Below are 7,120 nucleotides of genomic sequence, written 5' to 3' on the forward strand. Positions count from 1 at the left end.
CTTTTTAACCCAACAGTTGGGTTAGTCCATATTTGACCCAACATTGGGTTGAAACAACCCAGCATTTTTTAGAGTGTAGGTATACCACTGTTATACTAACATGTTTGACAAAATATATGTAATATATAGTTGCAAGAAAGAAAGTCTGAATTGCACAAATTATTCTGTAGTGGAAACAAGCTTTCATATTTATTAGCTAATCTGTATCAGACAGAAATTTTATATTGGTGAATCCTTAAAAATACATATCAAACCAAACTAATAAAAGATTAAACAAACCAAATACTGTACAAAACAACTGAATAGCAACTAAACTTCTTTAGACATGCAAAGTTTCCATTGTGGTTTCTCTATACAAAATATAACCATCCTACATTCAGCTGGGAAATTATGTGTACTATTCTTATGACTCCACCACCCCTTTGAAAGGTCGGTCATTTCTCCTGATTGGCCTATCCCCTGCTTGCACGCATAGCCAGGGTTCTTCTTGTTGTTCATCACAGGAGGCTTGGCATTAAAATCCCTGGGTGCAGGCGTGCCTAGCACCATCTGAGCAGTCAGGGCTAACCGCTAATGATAATGAGCAGATGACAGGGTCTCGCTCCTGAGGTGAGTTTGGGCCTCAAAGAGAAGCAGGAACATGGGTGACATCTGAGCCCTGCCAATTAGCAAAACTGAAATGCTCAGTTCAGCTCCCTCAAAATGAAAGGAGGCAGCTTTGAACCATAAATATTCTGACAGAGAAACTGTCATAACTTCATGATTGAATCAAGGTTATTATCATTAACTAAAACTAAAACCATTTAAAAAAAATTAAAACAAAATAAAAAAGTATTTTCTTGTAAAATGTACTCCAATTACCTTTGTTGTATTTAAAACTTCAAAAAAATATTTTTTTTTACAGAGTAGTTGCCAAGACAACATTTCTCATTTTCTAAAATAACTAAAACTTAATAAAGGAGAACTATTAAATAAAAAACAATAAAACTATATTAATTATTTTAATGATATTCTAATGGTCCCCTTTGTGACATCACAAAGCCCGGAAACCAGCGCTGTAGTCCAAACGAGCCATTCGTTGTAGTTCTTGATGCATGATGGGATAACTTAGCCTTGAATACCGCTCCGGAGGATGGATTTAGTGTGCGTTAAGAGCACTGCGCTTTGGTGTTTTTAAGACCTGGGACAGTCTTGCGCACTTACTTCCTGAAGTGGCCAATTTGACATTTTCATAATCTTGTTGAATAACAGTCTCTTTACATTAGGAAACTTGATTCCATATTGATTGTCACTGGCATAAAACACAAAGCCTCTGAAGCTGAATCAAACTGATGTGTTTTATAATGAGGAATGCTTCACTCAAAACAATTCTGAGATGCCCTCAGCCCTTATTACATGTGACAACCAAGACAGAGAGATTGGGCCAGAGGCTGAGAGCTGGGAAGAGACACCGAGCCAAGGTCGGGGTCCTCAGCCCTGTTTGAGAGCACAGATTGGATAGAGACAGTGCGTTACCCCCACCAAATATTCTCTGCAGAGAAAGACTCATCACACACACATGGCTTGAGAACTGCAGGGGATTTGACATTTTCACCAGGAAAAAAAGAGAAACAGCAAAAGTAAGATCTGAAACTGTGACCCATCACATTCAACTGAGGCCATGTGTTTAAAATCCTGCTCCAGGGGAACTCATGTCTGCTTCTGAGCAATATTCCCTAAGCATTGAATATTACTCAGGGTGTAATACTACATGACTCATGCGTGAAAATTGAACTCATATTTTTTAATAGAGATTGAACCTAATAAACAATACACAGAGGTAATGTGGACAGTAGACACACTCATATTTCACCATCATAAGCATTTTTTTTTTTTTTCCTGGTGGTAGCATGTCTATAATTTTTAGGGGAGACCAGGCCCGCATTTGTCCCGCAATTGTGAGAGATGCATTCAGAATGTGTCTTATTTTTTGAGTTATTAGGCTGTTTTATGTTTTTTGTATTTGTTTCCCGTTTTATTCTATGTTGCATTTTATTTTGTATGTGTTTACCATTTTAAAATAAATTGTCTAAAATTAAATTGAGATTTTGCGGGATGAAATAATAAAATAAAATTATAATAATAATAAATACATAACTTTTTTCCCTGTAGGGGTTACATGAAATAAATGGTGTAGGAAAATGTTTTACTCAGAAATTGCTAATTTCATAAACAATTACAAAGAAATGGCAAGTAACGCACTGAATTAAACATGAAATTTTGAAGTAGAAAAACTAAAATGGTATTTAATGGTAAAAAACCTTATCCAATAATATTTAAAGATAGGTTGTAGCAAACATCACGCTTTGCATTTATTTTACTTAATTTAGGGATAGGTTATAGATTTCAAAACAACTTTAATTTGTAGCAGTCAAATATGGAAATATTATATCAAAGTTTGAAACGCATACCTAAAAAAAAAATACTGTGACAGGAGTTCAAATGTTACACCATTATGTTCTTGGGTAGATTTGATACACGCATATTCAACAGCTACATCACTTTTCATCTCCCGGTTTTTGCATCTTTTCATTTGATGCAGCGAGCGTGCTTCCTGTTCCCTTCCCATCATGCTTTTGATGGCGGAATGATGAGGGATCATTAATTTTGTTTGTCGCAAAAGGGGCTCGATGTTCTCACGCAATGATATCATAACGTCGTTGACGTAGACGGCGATAATAAATAATGAATTTGCTCGCTTATCACGTGGAGGCAGCGTCTGAATAAATTAACCCCTACGTTACTACACGAGCGTACGTCTCTTTTTGCAGCATCAGTGAAGTATCCCTCCCAACGACGACCTTAATCCCTACAATGATGATGTTTTCGCCTTCAGTGCTGCGTCAAGTTATGATAAATCATTGCTAACGTTTATGATGAGAATTATATGATACGCAAACGGAAATGCATCCTGCTTGGGATCCACCTGGTTTTGGACTACGCCACCGTATCGCGCTGCTGTAAGCCGCAGCACCGCACATCAGCATCGGCACAGCTGGACAGCGGCAGCCTGGAAGGTAAGTGTTGACCGAACCCGGACACTAGGTCAGGATGTACCTTAGACCTCATTAGACCATTTCAGCCCAAATCAGAATCATATATGAACTAATTACAGTTTACAGACACAAAGCAAATATATATATATTTTTGGTTTAGTGACGATTAAATTAATCCGTCTTTTTAAAGCAACTCTCTTGGGATAACAACGATATGTTATCGCAATTAACTTTGTTTTAAACAGATGTCGACTCGTCAGTGATTATTTTTAAACCACTGCATTGATGTTTAAAAAAAAGAAACGAAGAACGAGAAGAAAATAAACATTTTGTTTTAGTGTCAGCTGGTTGTGTTTCACGGGAGGGGCGGTGCGAGATCGCTGTCAAGTGAATGTCTACATTTCAATAACATGCTTTTTATGCAATAGAAAGGCGTATCTGCATTATTAATGATGGTGGGTTTTAGATAAGCAATGGTTTCTTTTGATTACACCGCCTGTGAATATGTCTGTAACGGAGCTCTAGGCAGTGAAACGAGGTTAATCTCCAAAAACATGATGGCAGTTACTCATGGATGCTGCTTTGTTTATAATCGGGCGTGTAAAATACAGCGGCGCTGACCATGGTGCTGAAACACACACGTCCTGATTTATACAATATCAAGTTGTTTTTAGTATAATATTAGACTACTATTTACAAAAATAGTAGGTAAGGAGACTTTTATCCTGCTTGATCGAAAGAGATCTAATCACTTTCTTCTTAGGAATTAGTTGTATAGGGATGGATGTTTGCCTCCTCCTTAGAAGTGGTTTGATGATTGGCCATTTTGCTTGTGAGTGGTCTTTAAACAGTGAAATAGAATTGGAAATTATTGCCATTCCTGTTGTTACATTATATTAGGTTATTAGGTCTCTGCTGTTTTATTGAATAATCAATCTTTATGTATTTGTTGGTCTTATTGATTTAGTTTTTTATTGAGCTTATTTATTCTGATTTATTGAGCTGCGTGCGCTGTGCGCTCATATTTTTATTACACTGCACCCAACTGCATTTTTTATGTACTGTATTATACTGAATCATAGTCATTTTATTCTTCTGCACAAGGCAGAAGAGAATGTTAATGTTAGCATCTACAAGTAGCCTACTAATATAATGCACTTCAACCAGCATACAATGTAACATTAAATGCAGTAATGTACATAACTGATAACAGAAATAATAAGAATAATTTCTTATTTCAGTAAAAGATAATCAAATGTTATACATCATTCAGGGACTTCTAGGTAACTTTTCTTTTTTCTTTCTTTCAATTACACAACATCTAACTTGCCTATTTTATAAGTATAATAAGGTATTCTAAAAGGTACTTCCAAAAACAATCATTTGTACTGCGTTATACAGCTAAATTAATTGTATTGTCCTTTTTAACTAAATTTTTATTTGTTTTAATGTAATTTCTCACTATTCAGTATATGGTAAGTTAACTTGCAGTTCAGTTTTTGTACCTTTTTACTTCTGAACATTTTTACAGTGTACCTTTGACAAATTTCCAAATGAGTGGACAATCAAGCGTAGCGTTAGTTCTGGCAGGTCACGTTAGTCAAACTCGCATCAGCTGACCTTCAGCTGATCCCCATCTACCTATGGGAATACGACACCTATCTAAGCATTCATATATAAGGTCCCTCAGTATTATCAGCAGTTTTCGCATTGCTCAATAGCTAATTACCCTCCTCCATCCCCAACTCCTCCTCTGTCAGTCGGGATTCAGCCTTCTGATTCTCCTTGAACCAGACTAATTCTAAAATGTGTACATAAAATTTTTGATTGAACTTGAACAATATCTGCAATACATTTATGTTAGTTCTGTTCTGTTTACCCTGGGGGGTTATTGCTGTTCTCCCTGCTCTCATCCATGCTAGGCTGCATGGAGGCGCAGGGTGTTCTTGCCCAGAACAGAACCATATCGCCAATCCAAACTGTATGCTAATTGTCAATCATCTTTGACGATAGTGGTCCTGACAGAAATAAAGATTCTTCCAAAAAAAAAAAAAAACACTTAATTAACCAAGAGCTATTTATTGTTGCATTTTTTAATGCATTTTTTTTGTGCTTTGGCTCCTGAAAAGCTGCATGCTTTTCATTTGCTTTTTCAACTCTGACTCATGGGTATGACTTGCTTTTTTCCTCAATGAGCCACACTAGTGCATACTCCCATTAAGCTCCCGCCACTATTGTGATGTCACTCGTATTGTTTGTGCACATGCTGCAATACAATTAAAGGCTTTCTGTCAATTAGGACCACCTGCAGCACTGCATGGCTAATGACAGTGAGCATGAGACATAATGCAGTGTGGACAGCCGAGGAGACACTATACATAAATAAATAACCCCAATTTCATTATAAAGACCAAAATGGAATCTTTAAAGTAGTTTTTGCAGTGTAAAATGCCTGGCAACAAATTAGGATTGATTTTATTATTATAGACATCACCCATTGCCTTATAGCAGTGTTTATTGTTAATTAATGACCTCTGACTGATTACAGGAATAGTTCACCCAAAAATGAGCTATAAATGAACTCAAAATGAGTTTGTTTCTTCATCAGAAAAGATTTTAAGAAATTTAGCATTACATCACTTGCTCACCAATGGATCCTCTGCAGTGAATGGGTGCCATCAGAATGAGTGTCTTATGAAGTGAAATGCTGCGTGTTTGTAAGAAATAAATCTATCATTAAGGTGCTTTTATCTTTAAACTCTTGTTTCCGGCTAAAATACAAGCCCTCTGTTACTTAGTGAAAACGTTGCCTGAATTAAAAGAGAAATATGCACAGATCAAGCACCCTTTACAAGCAAAAAAAATTGTCCAAAACAAATATGTTGGTGGATTTTGGTGAGAGAGGACAACAGTGGATTTTTCACTAGAGGAAACATTATTATGGATTATGGATTCACATTTTGGTCAGAAGCGACAGTTTAAAGTTAAAACACCTTAATGATGGATCTGTTCCGATGAAGAAACGGACTCATCTACATCTTGGATGGCCTGAGGGTGAGTACTTTTGCTGAAAAAGTACTCACCCTCAGGCCATCCAATATGAATTTTTTGGTGAACTATTCCTTTAATACCATAATGTTGCTATGTCAAACAGTTAGCAGCATAATGCGGCAAAAACAGTAGTTTTAGAATGCTGTAGTCAAATATTTGGTTGAGTTTGGCTCTGACTGTGCCCTGATACTTAGAGATGGGAGTTGTACTGAGGAAGAGAGGGAGCAATAAATCTGATGGCCTGAAATGGTGTTAGTGTTCGTGCCAGGCAGATTCACTCCACTCAGCAGCCAGTTTATGTAACAGTGCAGCGGCCTGGAGGAGGAGGGGGAGTAGAGCAGGGAAAGCAAGAAGAAGGGAGGAGTTGCACTATACTGCCCTGAGGAAAGATCTGACTGTGTGGGTGAAGACAAGTATAATCAAAGTTTGAAGTGTCTGCATTTAAACAGGTCTTCTGTTTGCACACTTTTTTTTTTTTTTTTGGAGTGAGGTAAGAGATTAATTTTAGATGATGCATTAAGGTTCTTAAACATATTTGAATTATATGTTTATTTATGCCAAAATGAAAGGAATTCAAGAAAGCATTACTTTACATAAGTGGGTTAGTTTCTTACTGTGTTGTATAGAACATGAGTATTCCTTTTTTTCAGTTTGCAATTTTTTAAATAAATGCACATTAATACTTTTATTCAAGGATGCATTAAATTGATCAAAAGTGACTAAAAACATAAAGAATGTTACAAATGTTCAAATAAATGCTGTTCGTTTGAAGTTTCTATTGATCAAATAATCCTAAAAAAAAAGTATTATGGTTTCCACAAAAAAAAATATTAAGCAGCACAACTATTTTCAACATTGATAATAAGAAGAAATGTTTCTTGATCACCAAATTAGCATATCAGAATTATTTCTGAAAGAACATGTAACACTGAAGACTTTTTAATTGTGATCAAATTTGAGAATATTAAAATATTGTTTTTACTGTATTTTTGCTCAAATGCAGCCTTGGTGAGCATGAGACTTATTTCCAAAAA

At 36.1% G+C, this 7,120-nt stretch overlaps 1 protein-coding gene across 1 annotated transcript in view; it reads left to right on the forward strand.

Moving 5' to 3' along the window:
* Positions 1-2,758: 2,758 nt before the first annotated feature.
* The window catches only part of LOC107680258 (probable cationic amino acid transporter), a 20,404-nt gene continuing 16,042 nt past the window's right edge, over positions 2,759-7,120 (forward strand). Inside the window, exon 1 of the mRNA XM_016476075.1 lies at positions 2,759-3,056. The gene's annotated coding sequence lies outside the window, so the exon portion shown is untranslated. The remainder of the gene's footprint in view (positions 3,057-7,120) is intronic.

The sequence above is a fragment of the Sinocyclocheilus anshuiensis genome, unplaced genomic scaffold (genome assembly GCF_001515605.1).
Source record: "Sinocyclocheilus anshuiensis isolate Anshui unplaced genomic scaffold, SAMN03320099.WGS_v1.1 scaffold821, whole genome shotgun sequence".
Taxonomy (NCBI): domain Eukaryota; kingdom Metazoa; phylum Chordata; class Actinopteri; order Cypriniformes; family Cyprinidae; genus Sinocyclocheilus; species Sinocyclocheilus anshuiensis.